At 34.1% G+C, this 23365-nt stretch overlaps 2 pseudogenes; both read left to right on the top strand.

Annotated features, from left to right (window-relative positions):
- The first annotated feature begins 4995 nt into the window (after positions 1-4995).
- On the top strand, positions 4996-5780 carry LOC149554209 (beta-glucuronosyltransferase GlcAT14A pseudogene; annotated as a pseudogene).
- A 263-nt stretch (positions 5781-6043) lies between these two features.
- LOC149554210 (serine/threonine-protein kinase PEPKR2 pseudogene) lies at positions 6044-6646 on the top strand (annotated as a pseudogene).
- The last annotated feature ends 16719 nt before the right edge of the window (positions 6647-23365 follow it).

The raw sequence follows: 23365 nt of genomic DNA on the forward strand, positions 1-23365 counted from the left end.
TATTCTATTTAATGAAGGTGTTATCTAAATTTCCTTGTAAAACTTCAAGGGTTGAAGGAATGCTGATAGATATAGAGGTTAATTGAGTAGCAATTTCTTGATGGGATATGAAGGATTCATTAATGGGATTTCCATGGAATAAACTATTTCTAGACATGGGTAAGTAATTTTGATTACACTTAGACATGGCTTATTGTGTATGACCTAGTTTTTTAGTTAAATCTTTGAGAGTTTTGGGTTAAATTATGTTACTTTTGAACAGTTTTGTTTGGTTGCAAAGTTGTAATTTTTTCTCACCCCACCTAGATTTAAGCTCAAGCCTTGATTCTATTATCTATTAAAGGTGAAGGACACATGTAATAGGGTTACTAGGCATCAATTCTTTGATAGCTTCATCAATTTTCTCATAAGATATTTTTGCTAAAAGGTAATGACCATCTTGTGAGGGCTCTAAATCTAAGGATAATTAAGATTGAGTACATGAATTTTTTACAATTCCAAGATGATTCAACTTGGACATAATTATAACTTTTGTGGGAACTTGATTGAACATGTAAGGTAAGATATTTGTTTCATTTCTCAAAGTCAAATGCAAAAGAGGAGCTAGGTCTAGGGAATTGGGAATAATCTCAAATTTTGGGTTGTTGTGGTGGTCCAAATAGATTTATATACAATTTTATAGGTGATTCCCAATTAGAATCATAATTAAATATTTATGTGGGATCAAATAGTTTTGAGTGAAATCATCCATGGTTGGTTGTAAGGAATTTTCTTGTCTCTTAGAAATTTGGGACTTTATTTGAACCATGGGTATGCACCTATATGAGAAATACCTAAGGAGGATACCTAAAATCATTATAAATGGTGAAAGTAAAATACAAGATAACAAAGTTGAGGGGTACCTTATAGGTCTAAGGTGTTTGGATAATGCAAGCTAAATATGACCAATGGGATGAAATGAGACTCTAAAGGTGGAGAACAAGGACCTAAATGTAAGCTAGGGGTGAGTAATAAATGAAGGATGACTAAGGGATATGATAAGTCCAAAAAGATAATAAAAAATGGTTTACAAGGTCCTAAACAAAACCTAAGATCATAAACTAAGACATGTGGAATGGATGATCAAATAAGGTATTAAAGAAATAACCAAATGGGCATTATGGAAGATTAGACCCTAAGATCAAGCATGCAAGTAAAGCATTAACCTAAGGACTACCTATGTACAAAGGGTTGAAACAAAGTTGCAATTTTTTTTATCAAGGTTTGACAAATGTGTTTTGCTGTAAATTTTAAATGTTTGGACAATAGAATTTTGATTAGGAAGATGCTTTAAGCACACATTCCAAACAAAGTGTTGTTTAGGTATTGAAGACAAGCACAACTGAAGGTTTTGATAGGACTATACTTTTTGAATCTTTTTGTGGTGAACTACCACTTTCTATATTGGGTTTTATCTTGAACAAAATCATGTCACAACACCAAACACATCAAATATTTTGGATAAATTTTAAGCACCAAATGGATTTTTTTCTATACTGAACATAAATTTGGCTTCAAAAAAAAATCTTTGACAAACATCCTAAAATGTCACTAGTAAATTTAAAATTAGACCTTCAATAATCTATCACTACCTGCACAATCCCACAAATAAAACTCCCCCAAGAAAAAAGAAAATCAAACTACGATTTAATTAAAATATAATCCAAAAAAATAAAAATCATATCCAATTAAAAATAATAATTCTAATCTAATTAACAAAAAAATCTAATCTAATTTAATAAAATCAAATTTAATCTTAAAAAAAATTAAAAAAATTAATCTAAGTTAAAACCAAAAAAGCTATCCTAAAATAATCTCGACTTATCTATTCTAATTCTAAATCTACAAAATTAAATTAATAACAAATTAAACCTAATCAATCTAAATTAGTAGCAACAATAAAACAAATTAGTAACAAAGCTAACTCTAATCAAAACCAATTCTAAATTACTATCGGAATAGAGATTAAAAACTCATTCTAGGTTGGAAAACATTATTATACACATTCTTAATCCCACCAATAATGCATTAAACTTCTCAAGTAACTCATAACAATGACCAATTGACTCAAAAATCTTCAAATGCCATTGAAGTGCCAAGAATGAATTGGAACAGGTCAATAATAGCAATTATAGAGCATTAGCAGGTTTGTAAAATGTTTGGTACAGTCTAAATGGTATAGTCCAAATAGCAATAGGAAACTCTGTAATTACTTTACTAGGATGCATAGACCCCTCAAGGTGCGGATGGCTTAAATCTCACATACTAAGGCTTGATTCCTAGGCTAAAAGTGCTAAAAGTGTTAAATGGTCAAAGTTGACTTATTTTTCCAAGCTTAATTTCTTCCTTAGTATGAGATATTTAAGGGTGGTCCTCAACATGATCTCTAACCACTATATAACAACCCAACATTATTATTTTCTTGCAAAATGATGAGGTATGACAGATTCTAGGCTTGCAATAAGTCTTGAACATACCAAACATATATAGAAATGGAGATTGATCTAAACTTCAATAGTGACTAGCATGAAAGGCTTCATAACTCCTCATAAGCATGTTTGTTCTCCATATTAAGGCCTGGAATAGAAGGGAGAAAGGAGAGTGAGGTGCATGGTCAAGTTTCTCCCTATGTTGATACTTTTAAAAGAAATTGAAAGAAAGTTATTTATTAGATTCATTTTGTACCTAGCTATGAAGTACAGACAAAAAGGTTGTGGGTTTGAAATTAAGTACCACCTTCTTCATACTCACTCAAGTGATCCCTGAAACTTCTGGATGGCTTAAACATCACACACTAAGCTTCATTCTAAGAAAAAGTGTTAAATAATCAAAATTGCTTATTTTTTCTAAGCTTAATTTTCTCCTTACTATATGATGATTAAGGATGGCACTTTGGATGAAAATAACAAGCCAACTGAACAACCAAAGAAAACAAAATTCATTAAAGCAAAACGAAATTTATATTGAATTTTTCCAAACCTACATGAGGTTCTTAATTGTATTAGCCAAACTCAAATCTAAATCTTGGAGGCCATAAATTTAGAAATATCCCTAAATCTTGTATTCATTGTCGAGGGACATTCATTAACCCTAACAATTCCTTTAAATTTCGTACACTAATATGATGTTTGACCAAATTAACCAACAAAACAAGATTTATATATTTAAAAAAAGACTTGGTAGCCAACTAAGGATCGTAGAGAATAATTAATTTATGCAGCTTTACAAGATGGATTTGGCAATGAACCTAACATTTAGAGCTCTACGTCTACAGTAGATCCAAAAGTCAAAACCAATTTAAATTCTACCAATCTAATCTCTATTTCACCTTCCTTTCAAAATCCAACAAGCATGGACTGCACCTTCATGTTGGGTTTACTCGATTAAAAAAACTCCTTAGTATACTACGAAAGCTTCAAATTATATTCAAAACAACCCAGATCATTATAGAAAATGGTCAAAATCGACCAACTACTAAAAAGGGAAGTTAGAGACCTAGACCATTTTTAAGTATCTATAACATTTATGTAAATTCCTTTCCAACTAACCACCTATTATGTTTTCACATATCACCAACAAATATGAAAACAATTATAATTAATCCTACCAAGATGTTGGTAGCGACGATTTTTCTTTCTTAATATAAAACTAAGACTTCAAACCATGAAACATTTTACTTTAGAATTTGAATCATACAACTTCGTGACATGGGAACATGAACAATTTCATGGAATCTTCAATGGAAATAATAGGGAAGATCCATTTATGTCTTCCATCTATGTTTTATGCTGCAATAGTAAAGAGACTATTTTTCACCTTTTTTTCAAGTGCCTCTTTGCCAAACAGATTTGGCACTTTGTTTCCCCAATATTTTACAGAGAGTTTAATTATATTAATTAATTAGAATGGGAGAGATTAATTCTCAACAAAAATCAAAATCTTCTCTCTCCCCATACTTTTCTCTCTCCCCGTACTCCAACTTTTTGCCCTAATCTTAACCCGTACCAAAAATCAAAACAAGAACCAAAGTGTGTACATTCAAGCAAACATGAGAGCTTCTTTGTATAAACGAGGGTAGTTGATGAGCATAGAGCACAATGGTGGCAGGGTATGCAAAAATGAAATTTCTATATTGTCATTTTAATGCACTACAGATCTCAACAAATTTAGATACTATGCTTTCCCTATGCTAATTCATGGATTCATAGAATGTCAAGACCATTGAAATGTTTGTGGAGAAGCAACAACAACTCTCTTAGTTGGACAGGGTAGATTCTGGCAGTGAACAGAATTATGCAATGCCTCTTCAAAATGGGAAATTAAGTGGAAGAGAATAGATTAAAGCAGTGAGAAATTTGAAGCATTTATGCAAGATTTGCAGGTGGGGTTCGCAAGTGGAAGGGTTCTTTAATGGACATATGAAAGTTCATGGTAACCTTGAGAAATTAAAATTGACGTAAATTAGTACAGAGGTTGCCATTGATGGTGCTCTGAAGGTCTGAAACAAGAAGGGGGTGAAATGTCAATGTGAATACCATTCCTAATGCAATAAAGGAGAAGACATGACTAACTGTGTGGTAATTCTCATCTTGGCAGGAACAAGCAACACGGAGGAGAAATCCACCGAGTAATTCAAGCTCAAACAGGTGGCTTGATGGAAAAAGATTCCTGCCACGGTGGCACATGGAAATACGAAATAATATGGATAGTGGCATTTGATGGCTTGATTAAACTAGTTGTTTCTAAACTACTAACAAAGACTTTAGACCAGCCCACAAATTGTTGAAGGCACGTGATCTGTTTGCCTAAGCCACCAGTACAAGTCGTGGAACAATACGTGGGCAGAACATTTGAGGACGATTCAGAAGCCAAACAAAAGAGGCAACTGCACCCTTAGGGAAGAAGCATATATTTCTAAAGGTGCCTACTATCTGTTTGACATAATGCCCTTAACTCCACGCCACAACAATTCTTTTGAGGAAAGGCTCTGAATGGGATTGGTTTATTAATCTCAACGCTTCAGATTATCCAATTGTAATGCAAGATGGTCTACTTCATACATTTTCCTATTTGCCAAGATATCTTAATTTTATTGAGCACACCAGTAACATTGGTTGGAAAGAGCACCAACTTGCTAGACAAATTATTATAGTTCTTGGCTTGTCGGATGTTTTCTAGGTTACCAAGAGAAGAGGTGTGCCCACAACATTTAAATTATTTACAGGCTTTGCTTGGATGGCACTATCAAGAGAATTCATTGAATTCTGTGTATGGGGTTGGGATAATCTTCCTCATATAGTTTTTATGTACTATGCAAATTTTATTTCTTCCCCAGAGGGATATTTTCACACGGTTATTTGCAATGCTCAAAGTTTCAGAACACCACTGTCAATCATGACTTACACTATATATCTTGGGATACACTATATATCTTGGGATACTCCGCCAAAACAGTATCCCCATTCTCTTGTCCTGAGTGATTTTATAAAGATGAATGGAAGCTTTGCTCCTTTTTGCAAGGAAGTTTGATGGTGATGATCCAGTTCTTGATAAAATAGATAGTGAACTACTGGGTCAAAGAAATTGTAGTTTTTGCTCCTGGTGGGTGGTGTGTAGGAAATAGAGATAATGGAAACGATCCATGTTTAGTCATGGGTGATAAAAGTGTTCTTAAGCCCGGTCCAGGTGCAAAGAGGCTCAAGAAATTAATTGTAAAACTCTTGTCAAAAGAAAATTTTTGAAGCAGGCAGTGCAAGTAGTATCTTGAAACTATCTGCATTTGAGGAATCACATTGTAGACAGAGCATCCTGGGTATAGTTTACTGAAAAATTGGATACAACTTCAAGCTTACCAAAGAATACATCGTGTTGCACATGCTCTATGTTTGTACATTGATAACTTATATGACAAAGTCTTTGTTGGAAGGTGGTTTCTATTGGCCTTGTTGGGAAATTTAACCTAACAAAACATGTGCAAGAACAGAGTCACAGGAGAAGATATAGCATGAAAGACTATGTCCCAAGATTGTCCACAAATGTTTACAAAGAAGTGGAGATTATGCAGCATCAATCTGGTCACCCCAATATCGTAACACTACATTTAGTGTATGAAGATACAAACTCTTTGTATCTTGTAATAGAGGTTTTCTCTGGAGGATGTTTGGTTGGTTATTTCAAAAAGAAATTTTATTCTAAGAGAGAAGCCACACAATTCATCAAACAGTTTCTCAGTGTAATTCTACACTGCCATGAGATGGGAGTTGTTCATAGGGATATAAAACCTGAGAACATTCTTCTCACAAGTGATGGACAAATGAAATTGCCTAATTTTGGCATGTCTCTGCATGCTGCAAATGGCCCAAATTTATCAGGTTTGACAGGAAATCCAGTGTATGTTGCCCCTAAAGTTTTAGTAGGGAAATATACGGAGAAGGTGGATGTATGGGCAACTGGTGTCATCCTCCATGCCCTCTTGATTGGTAGATTACCAGAATGCTTTCAAGGGATGTTGAGAAGATGGTTTCTCCAAAGGAAGCAAAACCATACATATAGCAAGAGAATTGTTCGATGGAATGCTTCTGTAGCATATAAGAGTTGGATCCTTTAAAGTGAAGTTAAGATTTTGATGAAGTTGCATGAATGCCATAGATCAAGGAACAAGTTCAAGGAATTAAAAGTTAGAAGTATTTTTGTCTAAAGTTGTCTTAGAATTTTATTGATGTATTTTGGTAAAAATGTCAACTTTAGAGTTAACTCTGGTTTTGGTTTTTCTAACTGTAGTTAAAACTTTAAAGGTTAGAGTTGGTTATGAACCATCTCCAAGTAGTCCAAACTCTAATTTTCTGGGTAGTTACGAACCCAAAAAGTTGGTTGTTCTAGATTGGTTATAAATTCCTAAATCTCAATGTAATAAGGGACTTTTTGGACTTGGATACAGGGAACACTGATGCTCTAATCATAAAGCAATTTTTGGAAAGTGTGTACAATTGTTGTTTTTGTGTAATCAGTTATTCCTTTCTTTCTTGGTGCAAGAAATAAAAGGAAGTACATTTAGCGTTCTCTCTCCAAGGAATTTGGATTGTTAAAGTGTTGATTCATCTATGATTACTTTCATGGTATGATGTGAGTATTTGTGGATGGTTGAATTAGCATTGTGTTGGTGAAAGTTCTCAAGTGTAGTCCTTGATAGATCTCGTTTATAGTTTACATTATTTTTATGAAAACGTTGGAGGCGTGTGGTGCATTCACTGTCAATAGTTTTCCTTCTCATTTTCTAAGTTCTTTTTATCTTTATTGAAAAATCTAAAATTTCATCTTACGAGGGAGCTGCCCCTCTAAACGCAAAGGAAGGCCGAATATCAAGGGCCTATCCAACTGTTGTGAACGATTTGCCACATACACTCTGTTGGGCAATTTCTACAATGACAAATCTGTTTACCAACACACTTCTAGTGGAATGTGTGGGGATGCATGTGCTGCCATATTTCCTCCTTGCCTAAATTCTAGAACCATTTGGGCCATCCCCCTTCCAAAACTTATTTTCTTTAGGTCACTTGGACTATTGGCCCTTCCCTTATTTTATGACATGTTTGGCTTGAGAGGAATAGGAGGATCTTTCATGATGTGCAATTTGAGATCAAGCACCTGTGGGGAAAAAGTGTTAAACTCTTCATGAAACTCTCCTAGCTAAATGTGATATTGGTGGAGGTTTGGATCCTAGAGATGTTGGTATTTACTCGCACCTTTCTTTTCCTCTTCAAGGTAGCACTACCTCGGTCCCCCATAGCCACTCTAGGAATAGAGCTAGGCAACACTCTTAGCGTGTTAATCGTGAGGGGCATTGGACTCCTCCCAAGGCTGGAGTTCTTAAAATCAACACTGATGGTTCTTCTTGGGGAAATCCTGGTCCCGCTGGTATTGGGGGAGTTGGGCGTGACAGTTCTAGTGATATTCAATTTTTGTTTTCTATATACAAGGGTTACCATACTAATAACCTCATGGAAGCCTTGACTATCTTGGTTGCAGTGGAACAGTGCTATCAACATGGCTGAAGAAGAATTATCTATGAGACTGACTCGCAGGTGGTTGTGAATTTATCGAATAGAAGGAACTTTGTGCATGTAGATTGGCATTTGGCTATGGTTATTCAGCAGATCACTCAATTGTGCAATTCTTTGGATTATGTATCTTTTATGCATATTTCTCATGAGTGGAATGGTGTGGCTAATTGTTTAGCTAAATGAGCCTTTGAGCATGGGCTAGCTTGGAACATTATTGATCATAGGATGTTTCCGCTTGATTTATCTAAGATGGTGGATCAACCTATGGACCAGGATAAAGCTCTGTAGTTCTCTTTGTGTCTCGTGTTGTTCTACTCTCTTTGGTATTCAATAAATTTTTTACCCCTCTTTTAGTTAAGGTGCTTCAAATAAATCACAAGCAATTGACTCTTCCTATGAATTCTATCACACAGCAACACCAATATTCCCTTGAGATTCTTTTGAAAGAATATTTGTTAACTACTCCACTAGTCTTAAACTTATATATTTCTGTCATTTGTAACTTTAATTACAACTATTGATAAATTGATAGTTTAGTGTTCCTAACCCTTGTACTCTCATATTCAATCTTACTACACTCGCATTACCCCAAAAAAAATATGTGAAAAACAATATCTTTTTCAGTTCTTGAAAGACACTAATAATACTAACACCATCTAAGATTTTTATATTAAATCAACGAATCTAAAAGTTTCTTCATCAATCCAACCCAAAACAATAGACTTCCATTCGTCACTACTAGTATTCCCACGATTAACGTTCATAATGATTACATCTCAATTTTTTCATATTTTCGAACATAGCACTGATCAATAAATTCAAGAACAACATTAATGCTCTAATTCACTATCGACAATTTAAACAATGTTCTTTAACAAACAAAAGAATTCAGAAATAGTTGATATGATCACCAGAAAATACTTCAATCAAATGAACACGTTTGTTTTTTCATCTTTTTCCTTTTCTTCGTCAACGAGAATACTTTTCCTGGTTTTTTCCACTGAGATACCCACTCTAAAACACAAAAGATCAACCTTCACAAACCCATCCCATTTCCATGGAATCTCCTAGAAAACAATTTAACACAAGATATCACAACAGATCGACATGGATCTCAATGCAAAACATATATCCAGGCCTTATTTATTCCATCACCTGCAAACAACTCTCTTTGATCGATAATAATACAGACGACCAAAACAATGAAAGAGGAAACGAAATCCAAGATCAGAAAGTCCATCGATAGCAACGAGTGACAGCCGTGCATGATCTGTGGTATGGATTTACAGCTCCACCTCTTCCCCAACAGTTGCTAGAATAATATGACCTTCCTGAGCGTGGACGACATGCTACTCGATCTGCACTCAGCGCTCCATAACTTATGTAGTAACGCCTTCGCCACCCCCACAGTTCCCTCCCATGCTGATCGCATTCCCCATCGCCTGGATCACACATTTCACCACCTTCATCATCATATAATGCCGATATCTCTTCCTCTCCCTCAACGAAAACACATGATGCTGCAACCAGTACAATGCAGAGAGTCGCCATTATTGCTATGTGAAATCTTCTTGTGATCCCCATTGTAGAACTCCTTTGATTCAATGGAGAAAAATAGGATTTTGCAGGCGAGAGACCCATCTGGGCACGGTCAAATATATTGATGGGAAAGGAATGAGGCGATTGAAAAGCAAGAAAGTAGGGAAGTGTGATTGTTTAGGGACTTTCAGCTATATTCTCAAATTCGATGGCGTTCTCATGAATATGACTGTCTTACACTTCTGCCAGCTCATATAGGACAGTTGGATTAATCTAACCCATGTTTCCAATTTTTGACAAACTACAGATTAGTGGAGAGAAAAGAATTTGGAAAACTTTGGTCTTACAGAGCTAAGATTGGTGTAAGAGTTATCAAACAAAAAAATGTGATCAAACTTTAGAGAAGTTCTCTGTGTTTTGATAAGCATTACCAGATAATTTGATTTGTTTTCGATGAAGTTACTAGTGATTATTTGTATTCCCGTGTCCTGCCTTGAAAATAGTGGCCCCTAAAAGAGGAAAGATTAGAAGAGATATGGCTATTGGGAAAATCAAGGTTTGAAGATTAATAAGAAAAACTTTGTCCGAAGAGTGAATAGCTGGTGCATTGATTTTGAGGTGTTGAAGGCAAAAATTCTCGCATGTGAAGAAGAGTTTCGAAGCATTGGAGCCAGCACTGTTGATTCGTTGGGCAAGGCAAGACTTTCTATTACCGAAGCGTATGAAAATGATAGGATGAGTGAAGAAATTAATTTTCCGTCAGCTACAATAGAATATATTTGTATTTTTCATTTTTAATATTAAATGGTATTTTGTAAAAGATACAAATGGTCATAACGTTATATGTGTTTTTATCTGTTTTGTGATAGCATTGTAGTGTAAATTGTACGAAAATGCAAAATTCGAATTTTGTATGAGTCTATATAGTGGTGCTGTTCTGCATGGAGAGTTGAATTTTTAAGAGATACATTATATATATATATATATATAAATGGATCAATTACGGGAAAAAATAGACTGATGTGTTGAAGTAAAATTAAAATATTAATTGGATCAGTTTCAAGTTAATGTGATGATATTGTGACATTAATTATAAGATAGATTTTGCAATATAAAAATTGATAAAGAGAGACAACAAACAAATTTTTCAATAGGAAGGGTAATCCCTAAATCTAAAAGAATAAGACGCTGACTTCTATGGTAGAATATAATACCCTTCACCTTATGAATTGTGCTATGGGTAGGCTAAGCAAGCTAAAATATGTATAAATAAGTATTAAAATAAATCAAATGAAATAACTTACATAATACATCATTATAAGTAAAATTATGTGAATGGTGATAAATAATATAATATGTGCCCATATTAAAATTCACCATATGAAAGATACTCCCCTTTCTTTTATGAAGAAAGAGAAACAACCCCAAGAAAGGAGACAATGTGTCTTCCCTAAGAATATAAACAGAGGGAAAGGACTAGGTAGCTCCTCCCAAGGAATAATCCCTTATGTTGAAAAAATATTTTAAAAAGATGCTTTATATAAAGGGTTTTGTATGTATCTATATGCATATATATAAATACACAATTTTCTCTAAAAGGAGGACAATGTTGAAGATCAATTCAACTGCCTTAAAAATAACCATTTAATCTAGCATATATGGACCACAACATGTTTTTTTTATTAATACAAGGTCAATTTCCTTGACCTCTACATTAAATTCTTTTTGTCATAGTGAATAATAGATGATTTTGGAGAAAATAATTCTAAAATCAATGAAGACATTTTGAGCCTAGATGAGCTCTAAGAAAATATTCATAATACTTTAATATTTGACCTCGAAAGAAGATAGAGCGATAACAGTTGGCTTCTTGCTTAATCAACAAATGAGAAGAGAAACAAGATGAAACTTGTAACTAAAAGTGGTTCATAGTAAACCTTGAACTTATTATGGTTAGAAGATAGAAATTTAATATTTAAATGCAAATTTAATTTGTAAAGTTTAGGATTAAAAAATACACAAAAATAGAACAAGAAAATACAAAGAGTTTAATGTGGTTCACTCAATCTCTGAATTTATCCGCCAAACATAAAGTCCAATATTATACAAATAGTTTAATGTGGTTCACTCAATCTCTGAATTTATCCGCCAAACATAAAGTCAAACCAATTACAATCCACAATTCGTTTCAACTCAATATTGTTGCAAAAAGGCTACCAAATTCTTATATGAAAAACCATAACACTAAGCCATTTTATCAAGACTTATGACAATTACAAAATAGAGATAGAATATGTCATCCATTAGATAAATTAAAAATCTTGATGCCTTTGTAAATAATGAAATTTGGTTGAGCTTTCGGAGGGGTTGCCCCAGAAAACCCCCATGGGGTGGTGCCTGTTACTGAAATAGTCAGTGCGCTAGAGGAGTTGCCCCCTAACCCTCATTCAAAAATCTAGGGGGTAGGAGGAGGGGGGCCTGTGCTGATAAAAGTGGAGAAAATTTAAACTCAAAGTGTGATTAGGCTCCATATAATTAAAAAAACTTAGTTTTTGGGAATATATTTATTTGATCATGTATATATCTAAATGCCTAGTACATAATGAATCATGTGCGTAATAATTCTACTAGACATCTAGTGAAAGTTATCCTTTTTGATAGATGTAAATATTCAAACTCATATGACTAATACACAAAACCCTATAAAAATTAAATAATAAAATAGTAGCATAGCATTACATTTATAGATGCTAAAAACCCCTTAATGTTGTATTTTTAATAATCCTTTCTATACACAAGGATTATTATATTACATTCTTATTGTAAGCATGCTTTTAGCGCATGCTTTTTAAACTTTGAGAATTGACCCCATGAGAAGAATGTCTAAATCATCCTGATGATTTGAATGGTTTTTAGACTCAGAGAATCAGTGTTTTAAGGATATGTTGAACCTGAACTTTGAACCTCGAAGTCCAGAAGTTCAAGGTCAAAGTTCGAAGTTCAAAATCAAACTTGCAGATTGAAGTACCATGACTTCAAGTTTGAGATCCAAGTTCAAGGTTCAATTTCATTCAGAAGGATGCAGATTCAGGTTCGGTGGTTGTGGATTGGGGGTTAAGAGCCTTGTAAGAATGTTTGAATGTTTGAATCCTGATAGTATATATGTGAATCTTTGAAGACTACCAAAGGATGAGAACGAAATCCTGATAGTATATATGTGAATCTTTGAAACTAAATCCCAGTGAATTAAAGGAAGCCCACACGGTAGATGGAAGCTTGACATACTGTGAAGGTGAAGAGAATACATGCACATGGTTTGTTGTAATGACTGAAATTCATCCTCATGGGGATCATGATCACTGAGCATCAAGAGAGAAATATCAAGCATAGAGGATCAGGTGATCATCGGATCCAATCAATTTGCACGGCTACAAGGCGCTTAATCACATTTTCAACCTCAAAGCGACACCTCCACACAGGCTCTTGTAGCTCGATGGCAACAAGTTTTTCAGAAACCCATACATGTGGAACCTCCATAGGTTTGGCGAGAGGTTATCTATTTGATTTGTGGCATCAATATCAGTTTGAATTGCGATGGAGTAGATATATTAATTGGAGCATTAGGTTAAGGGATCGGGTAACACATGCGAACTGTTTGACAGAATGCCATCAATCTTGGGCGATGGTTATTTGATAGGTAGTTGGAAATCTTGTAAAATATTTGGTGACATGAAAGTTGGAGAATCTTTCGATAGAATCCTTGGACGCAAATGTCATCAAAGCTGGATGTCAAAGAAGCCTCCTTGCTGTCGCCCAGAAGCCACGAGTAAGGAACCGACTGTAATTTCACATGGTCATTCATACTGTTGACAGGCACGTCATTGGCAGCTGCCCTCAATCTATGTGATTTGGAATAGTAACAAGTTTGGAGGCTGCGTCTGTACTTGAACAGTTGGCAGGCTATATATATGCACAATAAGGAAGACACGGGCTCCCCCTTCGTATTCACATCAATAAGCCAAATTAAATCATCTTTGTGTAAGTGGAAGTAGAAGCCCGACAAACGTCAGAATAAGGTTTGACTCGATTCATGCTCCCGTGGAATTGGATTGGTAAATGAGTGCCGACTTCAAATCGATCAAAGAAAGAAACACACATGCTGTTGTGTTGATGCTTGAGAACCGCGGCATTCCCATAATGGGAAAAACCGAGAGTCCACCTCAGCGCATAACATTAAAAGCTTTAACATCATTGGGATGTTGAGGCTACAAGCCCGGCACGAACAATCAAACAGCGGCAGCAGCGGCATGGAACTCCGCAGGCACGATATTCACCAAGAGGTTCTTCTTTTTCGTGGTGGAGAGTCTTGAGGCCGCCACACGAGGAGGACACATTTTCTGAATGTCATTTGTGATAGACAGGGAAGGACGTATGAATGTGTTGTGTAAAACTGATTGAGAGGGGGCAGAAATGAAATAATTTGTTGGTTATTTTGTCAATGTTGCATGTTTGAATCTATAGGTTCTGGTGTGTCATTTTCTGATCGAGATATATCTGTTGGTGATTTCAATCATTCTTAAATATTGTTTTGTCCCATATCTTTAGAGTTATGTCTGTATTATTAGTCTGTAGACTTGATGCTTTCACGTTTATAAATTAACAAGAAGAGCTCCTTTGCCTTTCTGTTTTAGGAAAATTAGATGAGTGATCTACAGTTCACTTATTTGTTTCTTTCTTATCCTGCAAATCTTGCAATTGCATTCATGTAGGGCTCATTTGGCTGTGGGAATAGGAATAGCTATTCTGGAATAGAAAATGGGGCTATGTATTCCTGTTCTTTGTTTGGTTCAGCTAATATTTGATGAGGAATTCGCGGACTCCAAAATTTATGTTTTCTAAATAAATAAAAGTGAAATAGGAATACATATTCCAATAACACCTGTTTGGGTAGAATTGCAAAACCTCATTTTTTGGTCAAAATTGGAATACGTATTCCTATTTTACTTCATATTCCAATTCTGTTTTGGTGCATCCAAACAAAGAATTCCAAATTTTAAGAATTTACATATGCCTATTCTACTTGTACTCTCATTGCCAACCGAACCCCTAATGCTTATGGATGAATATCAGAAAGCCTTTGGTATCTTCAAGTTAAAGATACGCTCTGTTATTTAATTCGTGGTAAATCTTTCTAGGAGAGAGCTATACCTCTCAATTCAGAGGAGAGTTATCAACCAATGATAACTCATCCAATTGTTAGTAGATGTTTGTTCTTCTTTTCGGACGTCCTGAGTCATATTGTGTATTTCTTTTTGAAGGAAAAATTTGTTTACTAACACTTATTATCACTACACATCTAATGTATCAACTAAGGGTACTCTAGACCATCTAACTCAAATCTATGTTTGATTGTCATTCCATATACCAATGTCTTTTTACCTATGTATGTATTATAACTAGAGCATTCTAGAGATATCTACACATTCTACTTGATATAATTGTTACATTTCCAAAAGGTCTCTCTCAAAACATTTACCTAAAATTCATAAAATTATACCAAAACTAGAAGACCTTCTTCTAATTTTTTTTCCTTTATACAATAAATTATATTCAACATTCAACAAGTTTCCCTAGGTTTATAAGGGTCAAACACTATAATCTTATGTAGACTAGAAAAGAAATAACTCCATGATCATAGTAAGATAAACATATTGAATGACATTTTCTCAAATTAGTAGAGGAAACTAAATTTCACTTATAAATACCTTACCCACTTCTACACATGCTCTCAACCCCTAATGCATGTTTGCATGAGCTTGTAGACTAAAAAACCATCTTTTCCCTAATACCAAATCAATATATTAGGTTATATTTTAGTTAGTTATATAAAATCTTATTCTGAATGTGGACATGTATACCAAGGTTGTGAAAATAAATAGTGGTCTATATAGAAACTCAAAATAAAAAGATCGGCTAAACCTTAACATGGAGAAGAAATTTGAGATACGTGCACTCAAAATTTGATGATATCAAAACAAAAAAAAAATTAAATAGTCCAAATATGGTTTCTAAACTACTAAAGTTTTTCAAAAATGGATAAAATTAAGGAGGTAAAATCTTTCTTGCACCCAAATAGTTCCTTTTTTTGAAGCAAAACATAACATAGTATCTAAAGTACATATCAAAAAAGATATATCTATGTATTTACTCTTTTGAAAATCCTTTGGTAGTATACATAAGAAAAATGGTTGCAAAGGGTAAATTTAATTTCCTAATGTACGAATTGGAAAGAAGGTGACCCAATAGGCTCAAATAGAACTAAAGTGTTGAATGAGTAAAGGTCCTTAAGTGATAATGTATTTGGAAACAGAAAGATTGAATTTAAGAGGTTTTGATATGATATTGTGAAATAGAAGGAAAAATATAAGGAAATGTAACTAACTTTTAGGAAATGCATGTTGAAAATAAATAGTAAGCAACCAATAATGAATTAAAACAAAACATAGATAACTATACCAAACTGCATTTCAAATTTGGGCTGATTTTAGAGGGTGTGGGCATCCTGAACATTTTATACCCAAGTACAAGGCATTTTAGATATTTTGTTCCCTATAACTCTGCTATTTTCTTACAACTAATATGAAAAGTTACAAACTTTCAAGAACAGATCCAATAGTTGCACCACCTATTCCTGGATGTATAAAAATAGATAAATTTGGTTGGGTTGAAAGGGGGGTCAATTACCCTTAGGTCGAAATGTACTAATTCAACTTTTAACAACTTAATCAAACTCATAAATCCACTCGATCGATATAGAAAATCAAAAGTAATTCAAATTATTCATATCAACACCTAGCTCTTTGTTTTAGTGTTAGCCAAATTGCAAAAACATATAATAGTAAACAACATTTACACAAGTATAACACCAGGATTTAACATGGAAACCCAATCTGGGAAAGACCACCAAGTAACATGCTACTACTTTTTCACTCTTCTGAAGTGAGCTCAGTTAAGAGAAACCCTTGTTAAAGGTTACAAAACACATTATTAGGTTTGACCCTGTTAAAAGATTTAAAACACCCTATCAGTAGTAGCCTTGTTAGAGGTCTTCCAAAACATCCCATCTAAATGTCACAAATTGATTAAAAGGTTTACAATATGACTGTTAGGTCAATCTTGATTAAAGGATTTTCACTGCCATTATGGTTAGAAAGTAACAGCTAGGTTGATCTGATAAATCACAACACACTTTGCATGTTCATATCCTCATGTAGCTCATTCCTAGTTCATTGTTCAATCTTCATCACATTCTCCATCTCTAATCTGCTCGAAAACACCTCAAGAAATCTCACTTTCATCAACTTCTCTCTTTTCTTTGCAACCCTTGTTCTTCCCCTTATTCTTCACAAATTTGATAGCCAACCTTTAAAACACCTCATATGCCTCCTTAAATAGACAAGTTTAATCTTTTGTCGCTTAAACATAACTGTAGATCTTAGGGTTTGATTAAATACATTGAAGTTGCTCATCATTTTGTCTTTCTTCTTCTTTCATTGAAACTTCTAGAAACTTCTCATTGAATCTTCACCTTAGATCTCTTATCAAAATTAATTTATACATTAAATATGTTAACTAATCAATCCTCATCTTTAAAATATTTTGACTATTTTGTATATCCAACTTTGTTGGCCTAAAATCTTGATTATTTCTCAAACTGTTAATGTGATGATACTTGGCAATCACTATATTCTTTAGCTTGGTCACTACTGACCTCTCATACTCTTCTTGCACTGGCTTGCTTGGCCATCATTGTGCTCAATCACTACTTCATTTTTCCTTCATATTGCTCAGTCATTACCATCACTTGGCCATTACTTAAATTCCTTAATCTTCTATTCGGTAATGCTTAACTTCTTTATTGACCTATTAATATGTTGCTCAGTCAAAACTAGTGTTTTACATATCTTCTTGACTTGCATCAATCATCTCTTCTACACTTCAACTCATATTTCCTCTTCACTTAATAGAATGATTAAACAACATATTATCTTGTTAAATAGTAATTGATCAAGTGCCCTTTGTAGTTTCATCATAATTACTCCTCTTTACTCAACTACTTTACTAGTTCATCTTGTTATCTGCCTTTTCAAATCCCCTTCACCAATCAAATGATATGGCACTCTACACTATTAGCAAATATCTTACCAGTAAGGTTTGACATCAATGACAACATAACAATTACTCTAATTTTTGTTCCAATAATATCCCTTTTTGGCATTGATGACAACACCTTCAGTTACCATGCAATGGAAAAACTATTCTCTAGAATTTTACTGTCAACTTCCTCTTTGGTCTGTATCAAATCTTCATTAATATCTTTAGCTTCATTTTGATTCTCATCCATGGAATATCCTTAGTTTCATTATTATTCTCATCCATGTAACCTTTAATACGCTTCCTCTTTGCCTTTTTACATTTCTCCCTCTATGATATACCAATTAAAATTCTAATTGTAATACCAATTGTACTGGCTCCCTCTTTGAAATATCTCTCATTTCACTAGTAGTTGTTTATCCTCTTTAGATATTGGATGTTAACTTGGCACACATCTCCCTCTTTGACAACAACACCAAAGACTTCATGTAAAAGTCTTTATCCTCTGTACTAATTGATCTTTGAATTGTCTCTCCCTCTTTCATCACTTTCTTTGTGTATCTTTGTCCTTGACTATATCACCATGTACCTACTTGCACCTTTATCAACTTATGCTATTGTCCTTCTTTTCACATCTTTAGGTAGCTCCTAAAGTGTGACCACTTGCATCAATATGTAAGATATTCTAATCATAATAATTGATGCATTTCCACATCCCTTCTTAGTTTGCTTCAAATAGGGGAATGACCCCTATCTTACCTAGCAGATCATTTGACTATTACTTTCTTACCATTATAGAAGATAAAATCTCTTAACCAAGTGGACCTAACAAGTTTGTGAATTCTTATATGATAACATCGATTAATGATGTTTGTAAGTCCTTTAGAGTAGGTCACTCTTTAGGAATGATAAGGAGTGATAAAGTGTAGATGATCTTTGGTTAAAATCCTCTAACCAAGTTACAATAAAAATGTGCATGTAAACTTTTAACAAGTTTGGCTCTTAGCAAAGCTCACTTCAGAAGAGTGAAATTTTTGGGGGGTTGGTTCCTAGTTTGTTTTTTTTTTTTTATAGGGTTCCCACGATAAATATATGTGTCAAAATGTGTGAATTCTTATGTGTTGTAAGTTGATTTTCATATTATTTACTAAATGTTGCAACTCATTATAAGCTAAGTTAATGCATTGATAATAGATAAAATAAAGAAGAGTAAGATAACAATTTGAAGTAAAAAGATTATAAGTTTGATATGAGATGTTGAATGTAGTTAGGTCAAGTTATTGTTATAAAATGTTATGAAGGTTGAATTGATACTAAACTAGTTTAAAGGCCTGTAGGATAACTAGATATAAGTGATTCACCCCACCCCCTCCCCGCCCCCCCAATGGAGTGAGATAGTAAAGGATCAGTGTAAATTTGCAAAATCTAATTATAAGGTGTAGCAGACTTGTTTCCATAATTAATATCAATAGATATAGCATTGGACTCAACGAGATCATGGATAAAATCCTTCAAGGAGTAGCACCTCCATTGTCATGATTGGGTTGATGGTGATAGTTACAAAGCATTGGCATCAAAGGATCTAGGAAGAGATTTTATTGTGTCCAATGTTTGGATAGTGGGAAGTTTAATAATGTTAACATTAAGTAACTGTGTCATCACATTATGCAAATATTCAAACAATGGAGTATAAGTATGATTAGATCTAAAAATAGGGGACAAGGAAGGAACACCTTTAGATGTCATTTTCACTTGATTGTCTATTGTATGTCCTTGGGTAATGCCTTAGTGAATATATGATCAGCTATTTTCTCCTTTGTATTCACATATTCTAGTCTTACTTCTTTGTCTTTCACTAGTTACCTTAAGTAATCATACTTGATTGTAATGTGCTTTGTCTTTGTGCGCATCACATGATTCTTTGATATGTTTATGGAACTTGTATTATCACAATATATCACCACAAATTTAGTAATCTCTTCTTTTATAGCTTTCAATAATTGCTTGATCCCCACTATGTTTGAGAAATTAACTGCCACTGTAACATATTGATGCAGGAGCATCCTAGGGTAGTTGGCAATCCTGCATGTTCAAGGGATTTTGGCTTGGAGTTGTGGACTCAGTCATTAAAAGAGTGGTGCTCGGTTGTTATTGGGTGTAGTGTTGGTTGGGTTGTTCAATCACTGAAGGGTGCTCAGTCACTAAAGGTGCTCGACATATAATGTTTCTCAACATGGACCATGTTTCTCAGAAATGCTTGTGGGAGCTTGGCAATGCTTATGGTGGTTGTTGATGGTCGGCAGTGTGACTTGTGGGACGGAGTTCTTGTGGATTTTCTTAATCGAGTTGGAACATTTAATGCATGTTGCATGGGATCATGATGTGGAGCGATTATGTGAGTTTGTATGGACCTATTTGGGAGTTTGTGTTTGAACAATATTGACCCAAGTGGAACATTCTCCTATTGGAACTACAAATGTGGAGCAATTTTATGTTTTCATTGATGTCAAACCTCACTGGTAAGACATATACTAATAGTGTATAGTGCCATATCATTTGATTGATGAAGAAGATTTGAAAAGAAGAGATCATGAGATGACCTAGTGAAATGTTGAAATGAGATGTGAAAGTGCAATGGAATTACATTGGGAACTTGATAAGTTATTACTTGTCACGATAATATATTGTCTATTTATTACAATAAGCAAAGGAAGAAAGATTAGTTGTGAAGAAACCAAGTATCTAAAGTAGAAAATTAAGGAACTTAAGCATTGTTGAGAAAAACAACAATGGTAGAGTATTAGTATTGGTCGAGTGACAGAGAATGTTGAGTGGCAGTAATAACTGAGTTGCAAAGTGTAAATCGAGAAAGATGATTTAATTATGACCTAGTGACCTAGTGATTACAGAGAAATAGAGCATAGTCATGATTGAGTGTTAAAAAATTAACAATTTGAGAAAGAATCAAGATTGGTCTTCGACACAGTTAAATTCTTGAAATAATCAAAATGTGTTAACGATAAGGATTTGATGAGATGGATTATTTAATGATTGGAAAAGGTTAGTTGAGTGCTCAAAAGCTAAGATTTGAGGAAATATTTCTCGAAGTTTCAAGAAGGAAGAAGAAGAACAAAAGATGGCTAGATTCATTTAATCTGTTGAAACTAATCGTAACCCTAAGATCTACGGTTATGTTTAAGAGGAAAAAGATCTAAGCTTCTTATTTAAGGAGGCATATGAGATGTTTTATGTGGTTGATGGACTAGAATTTGTGGAGACAAGGGGAGAACAGACTTGTAAAGGAGAAGTGTGAAGTTTGTGAAATCAAAGATTGCTTGAAGAGTTGTCAAGCAGATCTAAGTTGTTGAGAGAGGTGGAGTCCACTTAATGAACCATGATTAAGCTTAATGGAGATCTGAATTTTCAAAGTGAGTTTTATGTTATTAGATAAAACCTAGTTTTCCCTTTCTAATCATTGTGGCAGTAATAAAATAATTTTCATTAAGGCTGACAAGTAGTAGTCATTTGTAAATCCTTTGAAAAGGTGACTTTCTAATGGGATGTTTTAAAGACCTCTAACAAGGCCCACTCTTAACAAGGTAATTAAATCCTTTAATAGGGTCACATCTAATAGTTTTTTTGTAACCTTTAACAGGGTTGGTTCCTAACAAAGCTCACTTCATAAGAGTGAAAAAGTGGTAGCATGTTACTTGGTGGTTTTTCCTAAATTGGGTTTCCACATTAAATTATAGTGTCAAACATATGTGTGGATGTTTGTTATGTGTTTATGCTACTTATTATTTTTAAGTTTGTAGTTTATTGTTAACTGTGATATTATTCTGCTAGTCGACACATACTGAATACAGAGCTAAAATGGAATGAATAACTTGAATGGTGATGAACAATTTTATTTGATGTGTTTCTCATGAGTTTGAATAAGTTTTTTGGATTTTTTATAAGTTGTTTTTATACATTTGGACCTAAGGATAACTAATTCACAACCCCCCCGCCCCCCCTCCCGCCCCTTAGTTATTCTAAATATTCTAACAATTACTATCAGAGCATTGGTGTTTGTGTGAAAGTTTGAAGGACTTAAAGCTAAAGATTAAGATGTGTAAGAGAGAGGTACCCAAGTTGAGCAAGGAGAACTTCTTAGCATGGCAAAGGCTAATGAAGTTGCATCTATCTAGTATTGGAGATTCTACACTTTATTATTTATAGAATGAGTACATTGATGTTCCTAGACCTATGACAGTTGAGCAAATGGAAGAGAAGCATGAGCATAACCAAATGATGATTAAACTTTCATCCTCCCTAAACTATTTTGAATTTGAAGAGGTAAAAGACTATGAAAATGCAACAAAGGAATGGGACAAGTTGGTACCAATCCATGTAGGAGACACAAATGTGTTGAGAGCCAAGGAAAGAAGCTTAAGAGGAAAGTTTGATGAGATGAAGATGAAGGAAGGTGTAAATGTCGCACAATATGTTGGAAGAATCAAAGAAGTGGTGAATGCAATAAGGAGTATCGGTGATATGATATCTGAGGAAATAGTGATCAACAAGGGATTGAGAACTTTACTTCCTATTTATGCTATTAGAGTTTTTCAATATAAGAACTTAGATGTACACCTGGTAATGATCTGACATTGGATAGTCTAGTTTGTAGACTCATAGGTTTTGAGTTAGCTAACTTTGATAATTGCAAACCTACTAATGTTGAAAGTGCTTTCAAAGAAAAATTGGCTCTTGATGAATTAAGAGGAAAGAAGAAAAGCAAGCATGCGAAGAGTGGCAGTGAATCAGATGATGAACTTGGCATTATTGGCTAAAAGGCTACCAAGAGGAAAGGGAAAATACAAAGGTAAACTCACTATTTGTTTGACATGTAACAAGGTTGGTCATATTGTAGCAAGGTGTCTTGATAGAAAAGAAAAGGATGAAAGGAATGATAGTAAATACCAAGGAAGGAGAGCCAACAAAAACAGTCAAGGAAATAGAGATTACAAGGGAAAATGTAAGAAATCATGTTACATTGTTGAAGAACTACTGATAGTGACACTAATGAAAATGATGAATAAATTGAATGTGTTGCTATGAAAGATGAATATGATGATTAAATGTATGAGAGAACTATTTTAATCTCACAGAGAAGAAAGAATGGTAAATGGATAATTGATAGTGGATGTTCATATCACATGACTAGTGATACAAGTAAGTTTGATAAGCTAGTACATTGTAGTGGAAGTAGTGTCAAAGTTGGAAATGATACACCATGTTATGTGAAAGGTAAAGGATCAATTGTATTGAATGACAAGATTAGATGTAACAATGCATATTGGGTTGAAGGTATAAAATATAACTTGTTCAGTGTGGCACAATCGATTAGTTTAGGTTATGGAGTTGAGTTTTAGAATAGGAAAGCAACGATCTATGTTGCTACTGGTGAACTAATTAGAAATGGAGAGAAAACTAGAGTTAACTTGTTCTATCTAGACCTATCTAATGAAACTTATTTGTTTGCACAATTTGAAGATGTTTGGCTATGGCATAGGATGTTGTGTCATGTGAAC

Source organism: Cupressus sempervirens, chromosome 6 (assembly GCF_028749045.1).
Source record: "Cupressus sempervirens isolate cs-2001-9-10 chromosome 6, ASM2874904v1, whole genome shotgun sequence".
Taxonomy (NCBI): Eukaryota; Viridiplantae; Streptophyta; class Pinopsida; order Cupressales; family Cupressaceae; genus Cupressus; species Cupressus sempervirens.